At 48.1% G+C, this 14,539-nt stretch overlaps 1 pseudogene; it reads left to right on the top strand.

The window, feature by feature from the left end:
- The first annotated feature begins 4,293 nt into the window (after positions 1-4,293).
- Positions 4,294-12,894, top strand: LOC119352498 (annotated as a pseudogene).
- The last annotated feature ends 1,645 nt before the right edge of the window (positions 12,895-14,539 follow it).

Here is a 14,539-nt window from a genome sequence, read left to right as displayed (position 1 = left end):
CGCCGACCCCGAGCCCGTCCTCGTCGCCGTCGCCCCCGACGCCGGCCGCCCGCGTCTCCTCCCCGATCCCTCCGGGAGAGGTAGCTACCGCCCCATCCTCCCCCCTTCCTTCCTTCCCTGCTCCTTAATTTACAAAATATTGATATGATGTAGATGTATGTATGTATGTATGTATGAGTTGGGGAGAAAGTTTATAATTTTTGTTCATATATACTGTACATGTATGTATGATGAATTTTGATATTTTTTGTTCATATATAATGTAGATGTATATGTATGTATGGAATGATGTCGATGGATGTATGTATATAGAACATTCGTAGAAAATGTCAGTGTGCTAATTTGAACCCTGATCCTTATGGGGAGGGAGTATTAATTTGCTAATTTGAACCCTGACCTCCTGGATAGACTCGCATCTTCGGGGGTAACCAGATAGATCGATCCCCGAAGTTAATTAATGTCAGTGTGCTGGATCCATTATCGATATCTTTGCTCCCTGGGTCAATGAACTTTAATTACTTCAAGAACTCCGGTTAATTTCCTCCATGTATGGTTAACTAGAGCCAGCTGCCTCCGTTATAAAATTGCAGCATCTTGGACGTGAGGAAGCCACACCCTCAAACAAGCTACCCACAGTGCACATCACAAGCTAAGGTAGCATCATGGCGGCGTTGAGAAGGGCAGCGTACTCATGTCAGATCATGGAACCTGTCCGAGCGAATAATTTGTTCGCGCTCCATGGGGGAGCGGATTGCATGATTTCGTTCGATAGAAAAGAAGCCCCAGCGCTAGTCCCCCTGCCCCCCGCAAATCCCCTTGTCACGATGAAAGTTCTCGTTACACAAAACACACACACACACACACACACGTCCCAGTAGACAAATGGGCCAAAAAAAACCCAGCTTAAACAGGGCAAAAACAGGCCTTAAAAAAGAGGTAATATTCTGCGCATAACTTATTTCAGCTAAAGAAACACATTTATTATAGGACTGTGATAACTGGCAACCGTGTGCCAGATTGCGAAAACCATCACACCCCCTCGTGTCGCACGAAACCCATTCCTTCTTCTCCCGATTTTCTGGGCCAACCTGTTCCCCCCGCACTAACCTCTCCCTTCGCCCGATTTTCTGGGCCACCTGAATCCCAGCGGTAGGAGGGGGATCGAACCCACAACCTACCACAACTAATTTAGCAACAATAACCAACTAGGCTACACCATCTTATTGGTTTCTTTCAACTTACACGCTACTTGTACCTTCCTGAAATGAGATTGAATGAAACTGAAAATTCAAACAGACAGACTCACTTGTATGGGATTTGGAACTTTTTTATGGACGTTTTGCACCGGTTCAGATGGTTCACAAACTCAGGCGTCCCCTTCCCTTCCTTTTCAGATGCAAATCACCATAGTATTTCAACAATTTTTCCCTCTTGGTCAAATGTTACCGCAGTGTTTGGACTAAATTTATCAGGTATGAGGTTCGTATATTACCATGCTATTTACATAAAAATTACCATGCTATATTTTTCCGGAACTTTTTTCTCCTTGTTCAAAAATGTAACCGTGCTGTTTGTACTTAAGCTAACGTGCTATATTTTTAGTAACTTTTTCCTCCTTGGTCAATAATGTTACCGCGGTGTTTGTACTTAAGTTATCAGGTATGAAATTCTTATATTACCATGCAATTTACATAAAAATTACCGTGCTATACTTTTCAGCAACTTTTTCCTCGTTAGTCAAAAAATGTTACCGTGGTGTTTGTATTTAAGTTATCAGATATGAAATTCTTATATTACCATGTTATTTACATAGAACTTACCGTGCTATATTTTTTCAGCAACTTTTTCCTCCATGGTCAAATATGTCACGGCGGTGTTTGTACTTAAGTTATCAGTATTGAATTCTTATATGACCATGCTATTTACATAAAAATTACCAGGGTATATTTTTCAACAACTGTTCCCCCCTTCGTCAAATTTACCGCGTTGTTTATACGCAAGTTATCAGGTGAACGGTTCGTATATTAGCATGCTATCTTCACAGAAGTTCTCGCCGAACAACTTTTTCATCCTTGGTTAATATTACCGCGATGTGTTTTTTGACAAAAAGTTTTCTAGGTCAAAAAGTTACATGTTTGTATCTAAGTTATCGGTTATTGGAGTTTGTATCTAAGTCTCAGGTCAAAAAATCAACATGATTTTGTTTGTAAGTTATTAGGTCTGGGTTGCTTAAAAACCATGTTTTTACATCAAAATTACCGGAGTATTGTTTCAACGGTATTTTTTCCCAGGTCAAAAATTACCGTGATGTTTTGGACGTAAGTTATCAAGTCTCCAATGCGTATATTAGCATGCTATTACACAAACATTATCGTAGGTATATTTTCCAATATTTGTTTACCCTGAGTCAAAAGGTATCATAATGTTTATATGCAAATTATCAAGCCTACGCTGCTTTAAAAATCTTATTTGATCAAAAGTTACATGTCATTTTCGACGACAACTACTATCCACACCAGGAAGAACCAGACACGCACTTCATCGAACATTTCGGGAGCCTACTAGGCAATGTAACCTTCCAGTGAAGTCTCTTCCTGCTCCTGCCAAGGTTGTTGTCACACGCCGACGGTGGTGATGTCAGCTAGGTGGTCACGAGGGGCGTGGAGGTGAAGGCATGCTTGTAAGTTGGCTTTCCTAGGTAAAAGATACTGTGGTGTTTATATCTAAGTTATTAGGTTTGCAACGCATATATTATCATTGCTATTTACGTAGAAATTACTGGGGTATGTTTTTAACATTTTTTTCTCCGATCAAAGTTTACCATGGTGTTTGTACGTAAGTTCCAACACTGCGGTGCGTATATTACCAAACATTTTACACAAAAATTACAAGAGTATGTTTCACCAACTCTTTTCCTTAGGTCAAAAAGTTACCACTATGTTTGTATGTGAGTTATCAGATCTTCAGATCTTAAGTTTCCATGTTATGGACATAGAAGTTACCGTGGTAAAATTCAACAACTTTTTCCCCAGTCAAAGTTACCATCGTGTGTGTGTTCATATGTTATCAGGTTTGCGGTGCATACATTAACATGTTGTTTACACATAGATTATCAGGGAAATGTTTCAACAATTTTTTCATTCGGGCCAAAGTTACCATCGTCAGCTAAAACAAATATAGAATTACGGAAGTTGAGATGTACGGAAATTGAGATGCCGATATATATAGTAGCAGCAAATTTTAAACATTAGTCAGTTGTTAGAGAGTGCCCAAGCTTTTCTATTTACGCGAGCACGAGATGGATCAAATCTTGGTTTGGATCCATCTGAACTCTGACAGCCTGAATACTTAGCTAATCCTCTTGTGCACATGCCAATGAAATTATCCCAGTGGTACTCAGCCTACATGCGAACCTGTTGGTTGAGGGATCGAGCCCCACATAGCGCTAATTTTTTTGCGCACAGAGGAAAAAAAGATCACGCGCGTGGGAGAAGCGGAACTGCTAGATGGGATCGTGAGAAGATCGTGCGCGGGAGAAGCGAAACGGTGGGTCGATCGGGCGGCGGGATCGTGTCCGTGGACATTGATGGGATTGTGTGGCAGCAGTTTTGCAATCTGTCACACGGTTGCCAAATACATTTTTTGTTTATTATATTAAAAACTGCATCATTTTTGATAAGCCACAATGCCCAGCCTAAGGCAGCCAACTCCATAAGAATATGTGCAGAAAATTGTTGCACAGTGTTGAAGTTGCCCTTGCACCTTAAAATAAAATATCGAATGAGAAAATATCTCAGCTTAGATATAAGATATGGGTACCTTAGCTTTTTTTAGGAGCATGGGGTACCTTAGCTGGGTGTACACCGTTTGTCGACAGAGGCCTTGTGGGCTTACGGAATCCTAGAATTAGTTAGTCTTCAAGGGGTCATGTGAGGGCGCATCGTCGATTGATCCATGCACGCCACGCGCGCATAGCTTGCCACGACGATGCGATCCATTATCGACCAATGTGTTAACAATTCTGAATGCATGTGGAATCATGCGAGAGTAGAAAACTAGCAGCAATCTTTTTCTTTTTCATCAAGATTAGCTTCCGCATACATGTGATCACAAACTCACAAATACATTTCGCGATTGCTATTGTAATCTGGAACTCGGGGGTACGTGAGTCTTTTCGCCCCTATCACCACATTTTTTATAGATAAGTGATGATCCATTATGTTCACCAGCTAGCCTTGATCGGCATAAGCTACGTGCTTGTGCTATAAATAAACCAGTCTTGGACGTGAGGAAGGCACACTCCCACTCATAGTCACACTGCACAGGCAGTAGAGCAAGATAGCTAGCTCAAGTGCTCAACCTCACTAAGGTAGGATAGGAATAGGATCAATGAAGCCCAGCAGGGCAGCAATGTTGGCCATGGTAGGCCTAGTGGCCGCGGTGCTGTCCCCCGCGACCTTGTCCACGGCGGCGCCGTCGTTGATCTCTTTGCCCAACTCCGACCGCCCCTCCTATGACTTCCACGACGAGTCATGTCCAAACCTGCGGCAGATGGTGCACGACGCCGTGGAGGAAGCAATCAAGGAGGATATCGGTGTTGTCGCCGGCCTCCTCCGCGTCATGTTCCACGACTGCTTCCCACAGGTACGCAACCCTAGCTACCTCTTCTTACTTGTTACTTTGTTGGCCTTGAGAGATGTTAAGTGCGCCGTAGCTTGGAGAGTGTTGTGCGGTTAAGCTGGACAGGATGCAGGTTGTATTATCAGTTTCAAGCGATTGAATTGGGGGCGTTTTTGTCCCTAAGGTAAAAAAAAAGAGGTTGATTTCAGGAGGATCCTGATTATTTCCAGACATACGATTTTGCTAATCCTAAGATAGCTAGCTAGAACTACTTTATGTCCAAGTTGATTTATATCAGTTGAGTCTGGTGAAAAGTACAAGTTTCACTTTTCAGAGTGTATTTTTGTTGGACATTTAGAGAGTGTATTTAGTAGACATAATAAAATCTCAGTCAACTTTGATGGACGGATCCATGGATTTATGGATTTGTAACCACAAATACTATGTATGCAGGGCTGTGATGCGTCGCTTCTACTGTCTGACAAGTTCTGGAGCGAGCTGAACATGCCTCAGAACAATGGAATCAGAAGGAACGCAGTGTATCTCATTGAGAGCATTCGCGTCAAGGTTCAAGATACCTGCGGGCCCACTGTCTCCTGCACGGACATCATGAACCTCGCCACCCGCGAGGCTGTGATGCACTTCGAGGTGCCAGGCTACGAGGTGCCGCTTGGTCTACTGGATAGCCGCGCGCCCGCTCCCAGAGAGAACGTAGAGCAGCTGCCGGGCCCCGACTTCAACGCCACCCAGCTCATCGAATCCTTCCAGAGTCGCGGTTTCGACATCACCGACGTCGTGGCCCTCTCCGGTGCGCACACGATCGGGAGGTCAAGCTGCGGCAGCTTCAGGAACCGCTTTGGAGAGAACGCCGACTTTGTTCGTTGGCTCCAAGGCACCTGCGCCAGAAACCCTAACCACCTACAGGACCTGGATGTGACCACCCCTGAGAAGTTCGACAACGTGTACTACAACAACCTGAAGGAGGGGAAGGGGGTTCTCAACTCCGACATGGCCCTCACACGCGACGCCAGCACCAGCTGGCTGGTCGACGGCTTTGCACAGGACCAAGGGTGGTTCTTTTCCCAGTTCGGCACCTCCATGAGGAAGATGGCGCATTTGCCGAGTGTGTTCGGAAGGAACGGCGAGATCCGCAAGTACAGCTGCTCCTGGGCTAACTTGCATGGCCCGAAGGGGCCTACTGCTGACTTTGCGGCATCAGCTTGAGATCCCATCATATGTCGTTAAGGGCCTTCCATGCGTGCATGAAATAAGATCTAGCTAGAATCTTCGTCTGGCTTTTATGTCTCCATTTCAATAAATCTATGTTCACAAAGTTCCTTTGTACCTCAGGCTACATGAAACCTCTTATCCTCAACCCTCCAGCCTTGCTTTGAGATCCGTACTCTCTAACTAATTAACAACAAGAAAATTTCTCTTTTTTGTTTCTCGAAAATGAAACAACATATGAACTTCAAACTTTGCAGATCGAACAAACATTAGAACATCAATGCATGAAAAAACTTTCACATTTTTTGGTCTGATATAAATATACAAAATGAGATTTTCTTTGAATAAAAATATTATTTCAAGCATTTAAAATGCATGAAAAAATCTGAAAGTTTTTTCCTAGATTGTAGTTAGAATGTATTGTTGTTCTGCAAAATTTGAAGTTTATATGTTATGTCGTTTGAGAGAAACAAAAAAGACAAATGTGTCTGCACGGATCTTGATGCATAAATGGATGGCAAAGATAAGGGGTATCATGTAGCCTGAGCTACAGAAAACCATACTCATGTTCACAAAGTTCCTTTGTACCTCAGGCTACATGAAACCTCTTATCCTCAACCCTCCAGCCTTGCTTTGAGATCCGTACTCTCTAACTAATTAACAACAAGAAAATTTCTCTTTTTTGTTTCTCGAAAATGAAACAACATATGAACTTCAAACTTTGTAGATCGAACTAAGCAACCCGTTTGCGTAATATAATAGAGAAGACTAAGCAACCCGTTTGGATCTTTTCGTTTTGGTTGTCAAGCTTTCGATGATTCTGTTGTTCCTTTATTAGAAGATAGTGAGACCAAGCTATTCCTAGCCGCATTGTAAAAAATATATATCTTTGGATATACACCCTAAAACTGTAATTTCCAACTCACCAGAGATTACCGACTAGGCCAAAAATCCACTGCCGCCACTACACATCCATGCCCTTTGCCTCAAGCCGTTGTCCGGAGCAACACCGTCAATGCTGCATCGGCCCCAATATGTGCTGCCCCAAGATTCAGGTGCAATGGCCCAGAGTACCATGCCTGCGAGACGGGCCGCACACCACCGTCTCCCCCGCATCACTAGGTGTTAAACATGTAGTTGTGATTTAGAAAGTTGTTAGTATCTTGTATATCTCCTGTAACAACTTATGTATATCCGGCTAGGCCTTTGTGCCCTAGCTCACGTATATATAAACCCTCGGAGGGCACCGTTTGGAGTGCGCCGATCCAATCTACCTTTCCCTCAGTTCTCACATGGTATCAGAGCCTCTCGCTTAACAGCACGATGGGTTCCCCTACTGCCTCCGCCTCCTCCTCCGCAGCCCTAACCACCCTCTCGCTGCCAGCTTTGGCAGCCCGCCTGCTTCCTCCGTGCCTCCCCCTTCCGCTAGCCTGATCACCGCCAAGCTCACCTCTTCCAACTTTCTCTCCTGGAAAGCCCAGATCCTTCCCCCCCCTTCACATCACCAATGCCACTGGCTATGTCGATGGCACCGAGCTCCCTCCCGATCGGCTGCTTCCCGCCGATGACAAGGGCATCCGTGCTCCCAATCCAGAGTACGCCACCTGGTTCCGTCAGGACCAGATCGTCCTCAGCTACTTGCTCGCCTCCCTCATCGACGAAATTCTTCAACAGGTGCACAGGTTTGACACATCTCGTGCCATCTGGGAGCATCTCGAGGAGATGTACCAGACCCATTGTCGTGCCAATATTGTGCAGATTAAGCTGGACATGGCGATCTTCAGAAAGGAAAACCTCTCCATGGTGGACTACTTCGCCAAGATCCGCGCCAACACTGACCAGCTTGCTGCTGTCGGCCGCGCCATGCGTGATGAGGACATCATCACCGACGTCATCAATGGCCTCGACAGCGAGTACGAGCCCCTCATCACCGCTGCCACAACCCGCCTCGACGTCATGACGCTCGGGGAGTTCTACTCTCATGCCATTGCCTTTGAGCGCCGGCGTGAGTACAACGCTGCACGCTTTCGTCTCCAAACTAGCGGCTCCTCCGTCAACTATGTCACTCGCGACAACAACAACCCTCCCCGCGGCAACAACAACAACAACCGCGGCAAGGGCAACTACCGCGGAAAGGGCCGCGACAACTACGGCGACCACGGCGGCTACAACAACAACGCCCGTGGTGGTGACCGCGGCAACCGTGGTGGCGCTGGCAACCGCCAGCAGAACGACTATGGTGGCAACCGTGGTGGTGACCGCGGTGACCACGCTGGTGGTGGTGACAAGCGCGTTTAGTGCCAGCTCTGCCGCGGCCCCGGGCATTTTGCTTGGGAGTGTGGCCAGTGCTACAACCACGCGTCCCAGTCTCCCCACTCCAAGATGGTAGGCCTTGCTGCTGCTTCTCCTCCATCCATCCTTGGCGATCCCGCCTGGTTCACGGATACGGGAGCTACAGACCACATCACCACTGACCTGTATCGTCTCACTGTGAGGGAGAAATATCCAGGGCGCGACCGCATCCATACGGCTGATGGATCAGGTTTGCAAATAGCTCATCATGGTCATGCAATTCTTCCTACACCCTCCGCCAATCTTAAGATTCACAATATCCTTCATGTTCCTAATGCAGACAAGAATCTTATCTCTGTTAATCATCTTGCTGTTGATAATCATGCTTATCTAAAATACTATCCTACTCATTTTCTTATGAAGGATTTGATTACCAAGAGGGTACTTCTTCAAGGCAGATGTGAAAATGGGCTTTACCCCATCCGGCCATCTCGAGCTCGTGCCTTGTCCTCGGTTCGGCTCTCTGCTAAAGATTGGCACGCTAGGCTTGGCCATCCGTCGTCTCAAGTCGTCCAGCATGTTTGGGCTTCCAATAAACTCGTGTCATCTAGTCGGTCATTGACCAACATTTGCAATGCATGTCAGCAAGGCAAAGCACACCAACTTCCCTTTCCTAGGCCATCGAGTGTTTCATCTTTTCCTTTGGAATTAGTTTTTTCAGATGTGTGGGGGCCCGCTAAGACTTCATCTAGTGGGTTCCAGTACTATGTGTCATTCATTGATGATTATAGTAAATTTGTTTGGATTTACCTTCTCAAACGAAAGTGTGATGTGTTTGATGTTTTTTCGTGATTTTCTTGCTCATGTTGAACGCCTTCTTTCTCGTAAAATTCTCTGCGTTCAATCGGACTGGGGCGGTGAATACGAAAAACTTAGCAACACATTCTTTAATCAACTTGGTATTGCACATCATGTGTCGTGCCCACACACGCATCAACAGAACGGCTCCACCGAAAGAAAACACCGTCACATTGTTGACATGGGCTTGTCACTTTTATCACATGCATCCATGCCATTGCGGTTTTGGGATGAAGCCTACCTAACCGCTTGCTATCTTATCAACAGACTTCCTAGCCGTGTTATAGGAAATGTTAGTCCCATGGAAAAGCTGTTTCATCACAAACTAGACTATGTGTCTCTTTGAACCTTCGGGTGCGCATGTTGACCAAACTTACGTCCGTACAACACACACAAACTCTCCTTTCGCTCTCAACAATGTGTGTTCATAGGGTATAGCATCAGTCACAAAGGCTATAAATGCCTTCATGTACCCACAGCTCGCATCTATATTTCACGTGAGATGTTGTGTTTGACAAGAAATTTTTTCCGTTTGCTCAACCCCAAACCGCTCCCACACCACCTCGTGTTGCAGAACATGCCATCCTCCTTTTTCCGCATGACCACATGAATTATTGCACTTCTGTTTCGGATGCTAATTTGGATGCAGGATCCCATGTGCCACAAACGATCCCAGGCGCGGCTTCCCCAGGATCCCATGCAGATTCTAGCGCTGATCCCGGAGCTGATTCGCTCTCGGATCCCGTGCCTGCAGACAACAACAGCGCGCCCTCTCCTTCAACATGCGACAGCGATGCGCCAGCCTCTCCATTGGACCAGGTGCCCGGCACGGGTGGGCCACCTGCCCCACCCGCCTCTACGCGGCGCTCGTCCTCACCTGCAGTGGGGCCTACCACCGGGCCGGTTCCCGCTGCGCCCGACACACCAGCCGTGACCGTTCGTGTGGTGCCCATACCTGCTGCGGGGGAAACTGGTGTGGGCCCGTCCCCGGTTGTGGGAGCGGATTCCTCCCCTGACGAGCAACTCACGAGATCCTAGGTGGATCCGCCTGCTGCTGCACGCTGGATCTTCTGCGGCTGCCGGACCCTCTGTTCCACTGGGGCATGCCATGGTTACTCGGACCCGTGATCATACGCGCCATGTCAAGCAACACACTGATGGCACCATCGTCTACAACCCGTCCAAACGTGCCTTCCTCACTGTACGTGAACCTGCGGATTACCGTGAGGCGCTCCGGTCCCCAAGTTGGTACCAAGCCATGCAAGCTGAACTTGATGCGCTTCGCCACAATGGCACTTGGACTCTTGTTGCTCCGCCACCCAATGTCAACATCATTGACTGCAAATGGGTTTTTAAGGTCAAGCACAAAGCAGATGGCTCGGTTGATCGTCTCAAAGCTCGTCTTGTTGCGAAGGGGTTCAAGCAACGACATGGTTTGGACTATGATGACACGTTCAGTCCGGTTGTCAAACCTGTTATCGTGCGTCTCATGCTTTCTATTGCAGTCTCACGTGGGTGGTGCTTGCGGTAGTTGGACGTCCAAAATGCCTTTCTTCATGGCATTCTGCAAGAGACAGTGTACATGCGTCAACCTCCTGGCTTCGAAGATCCTTCTACTCCTCGGTATCTATGCAAGCTTCAGAAAGCCCTTTATGGTCTTAAACAAGCTCCTCGGGCTTGGTACTCTCGGTTGAGCTCTCGTCTTCAACAACTTGGTTTTCTGCCATCCGAGGCTGACACATCACCTTTTGTCTTGAACCGGAGAGGGGTCACCATTTTCATGCTCGTGTACGTTGATGATATCATTGTGGCCAGCTCCTCTCCCATTGCTACCACCAAGCTACTAGGTGAGCTTCAGGCTTCATTTTCTCTCAAAGACCTTGGTCCGTTGCATTATTTTCTTGGAGTCGAGGTGACGTCATCGCCAAGGGGGCTTGTTCTGTCACAGCAGAAATGTATTGGCGATATCCTTCATCGGGCAAACATGGAAAATTGCAAGATCTCCACCACGCCTATGTCTTCCAGTGGGAAGATCAGTAAGGAGAGTGGTACGCTTCTTGGACAGGATGACAACACTAATTATCAGAGTTTAGTTGGGGCTCTTCAGTACCTAACACTCATGAGGCCAGACATCTCCTTTGCGGTGAATCGAGTCTGCCAATTCTTGCATGCACCAACCACGGTAAATTTTTCAGCAGCCAAACACATTCTGCGGTATATGAAGTATACACGAGGTATGGGACTGTCTATACGGAAGTCTCCCTCCATGCTACTGAGCTGTTTCTCAGATGCAGACTGGGCAGGATGCAGTGACGATCGCAGGTCCACAGGGGGCTTTGCTGTGTTTCTTGGACCCAACCTGGTTTCTTGGAGCTCAAGGAAGCAAGCCACCGTTTCACGATCAAGTACCGAATCTGAATACAAGGCCTTGGCAAATGGAAAAGCGGAGCTAATTTGGATACAGTCTGTTCTTGGAGAGCTTGGAGTCTTTATGTCTCGTTCTCCAGTTTTGTGGTGTGATAATCTGGGAGCTACCTATTTGTCAGCAAACCCCGTGTTTCATGCGAGAACAAAACACATAGAAGTGGATTTCCACTTTGTTCGGGAGAGAGCTGCGGCAAAAGCTCTTGACGTTCGATTCATCTCGTCTAAAGAACAGGTTGCAGATATATTTATCAAGCCACTGGCTGAGGCGCCTTTTGTATCGAATAGATGCAATCTTAATCTTCTAGTACAAAGTTAAGATTGAGAGGGGATGTCAAACATGTAGTTGTGATCTAGGAAGTTGTTAGTATCTTGTATATCTCCTGTAACAACTCATGTATATCCGGCTAGGCCTTTCTGCCCTAGCTCACGTATATATAAACCCTCAGAGGCCACTGTTTGGAGTGCGCCGATCCAATCTACCTTTCCCTCAGTTTTCACACTAGGCAAACCTCCCCGCCGCCACACTGCATCCTAGCCGTCAAGCCGCATGCTTGCCACCGCAGCCGCCGGAGACGGGAAAGCACTTCCGTCCCTCGCGGCCGCGATCCACCTGGGAACAACCACAATGGCCAACACGAGCCATTAGTCAGCTAGCACGAACATCTACACTGCAACCTTTGCACAGCAAACACAACATCCTGCGCAAGCTCCCTCAATTTTAAGGTGGCTCCTCTCCTCTCGTGTTCCTCTCGCGTCGCCTCCCCTGCGGGCGGCTCAGGAGGACTCAGACGCCGCCTTGTAACCCTCCAGCGCCCTTCTCCCCCTCCGCCGCTGCCGATGGTCGGCGCCGGGCAAAGCACGTGCGTGCGTCGGCGGCGGCGGAGGGTCTCTCCTCCCTCTCCCGAATCTGCGGCGGCGCGGGCGTCCTGATCCGCGGGTTGCGGCCCTTCTGTCGGTGTGGCGGACCCCGGAGGCGGCGGGCTTGCAGCGGTGCACGGGCGCCCAGATCCATGGGTGTGGGACTCCCGGCAGCGTGCGGGCTCCAGGCGGTGGTGGGATCGGTCGACGGCGGGCTTGGGCCATGGCGTTAGCCGCACAGTGCCGTATCTCGTCGCTCGTGGTGGATCTCGCCACTCTGGCCATCGTGGAAGAAGCTGGATCTGGGACAGCGGCCCTGTTAGGCTTGGCGATCGCGCCCTCGGCCAGCGACGTTCGCGACAGGGGGGGTGTGGATGGAGTTGCCGGTGGATCTCCTCCACCCTGCAGGCTCTCTCCCACTGCACCTGGTGTCTTACGATCGCGGTCCTCGGCCTCGGTGCGTTCGTGGGGGCTGGTAGAGGTGCCACCGGACCGGAGGAAACTCTGGATGACTCGTTCATCCCGACGGTGGCGACGACCAGGGTCGCCATTCTCCTCCTTGCAGGCGCCGTTGAGGTCCATGCCCTCCACCCTGACCCCATGCCCGGGTGAAAACCCAAAATCTCCTTAGATTGGGTAGCGGCGGCACTGCATGTGTTGTACCCTTCTTGGAGGCGCCGCCTGGGGCGTTTGGGTGCTCAGTTAGAGGAACTGCAGACAAAGGGGATGGGACCAGTGGCAACTGGTGGTGTTCACGACGGAGGGGCGGCGTGGCATCTGGCACGTCGATGACAGCGGGTCTCAGCGGAATGGAGCAGCGGGGTCTCGCCCGTGGGCGCGTGATGATGGACGAGCGTATTATGGTGGCGTTGTCTGGCGTCGTGGTTTTGTCGACATCAGTTAGACCGGGCAAGGTAGATGCAGCAGTACAACACTGAAGATGGAATGGTCGCAGGTGGCTGCGGCAGCCTCATACCCGGCAGGCGTCCTGGCTGAGGAGTGCGTCGGACTGGTGGGTTCCCCATACCCTGCAGGAGTCCTAGTTGGGACCTCTGGTCTTAAATGTTAGATTTGGCTGCGAGGTCTATTTGGTATTAGGCCCAGACTATCAGCATCCCTTCATCAATTGGATAGGAGTAGCGACAGATGTCGTCTAGACGGTGGCTTTAGTCTTACTGTTGTATGACTTTGTAAGGTCTTGTGTGAATTATTAATAAACTGGCTGCATGCATCGTCCAGATGCAGAGCCGGGGTCCTCCTCCTTTTCTTAGAAAAACATCATGCACAAGCCACGTGTCAGCCAGCACGTCCTCCACGCGGCAACCTTCGCACAACATTCACAAAGGGAACAAACACTGCCTCTGCCTTCCTGGAGTCAGCACAGACTTTGCTGGTAGACCCTTCGGCAGCGACGAAGCACGGGGGACAGGAGAGACGGCCCTATAGGCGGCAGCTATGGTTCCCTGTGCCACCGAGGAGAGCATCCGACTTTAAATTAGTAAAGCCACAAACAGGTAACAATACAAAGTTCAAACACGGACATAGTAGGGTATCCGCAAATTGAATACGGAGAGGCTCAAATGAGGAGATTTTCTATGGGCAAAATAAAGTAAAGACTATTGTGGTGCGTAATAAGCTTCATTTATGTTGATGTAGTGCATAGTTCTAATCTTGCCCACCACCGCGCTCAACGTTGCATGTCATTTCCTTTTTCCCAAAGCCAACCTAATCTAAAGGAAACTAGATCAATGGGATGATTCGGAATAACACCTTCAATCACAAGCTCATACCGACAAATCCATAGTGCTCAAGAAAATGCCACAAATGCCCTCCAAGCAACTCTATGGTTTAGGTTGTGTAAACCATGAACTACTCTAGAGTTTCCTGAAGCTCACCCTAACACAACTCCAAAGGAATTTAGCCAGAACAAGACTCACTGTAAAAGTACCATACTAAAAGCTAATGAACCAACCGAACATAGACTCCAATGTTGTAACTTGATCCCACAGTACAGATTGGTATCCAACCAAAACCACATGTAAACTTATGTTATGGAATCTGATCGAGAAGTTTTTAATCCTGACTCATATTACTAGATTTTTAATTACTAAATATACAATGCATTTTCTGGATCATCACGATAGATCGAGATCGACCAAGCATGCACATGGTAGCTTAATTAATTTCCCTTCTATCCTTTATCGATCCATGTGTAAACAATGCATTGTAGTAGATCAAAGTGCTCCGGCTAGATCCA

Source organism: Triticum dicoccoides, chromosome 2A (assembly GCF_002162155.2).
Source record: "Triticum dicoccoides isolate Atlit2015 ecotype Zavitan chromosome 2A, WEW_v2.0, whole genome shotgun sequence".
In the NCBI taxonomy this organism is placed as follows: Eukaryota; Viridiplantae; Streptophyta; class Magnoliopsida; order Poales; family Poaceae; genus Triticum; species Triticum dicoccoides.
This window is presented reverse-complemented; position numbering and strand designations above follow the sequence as displayed.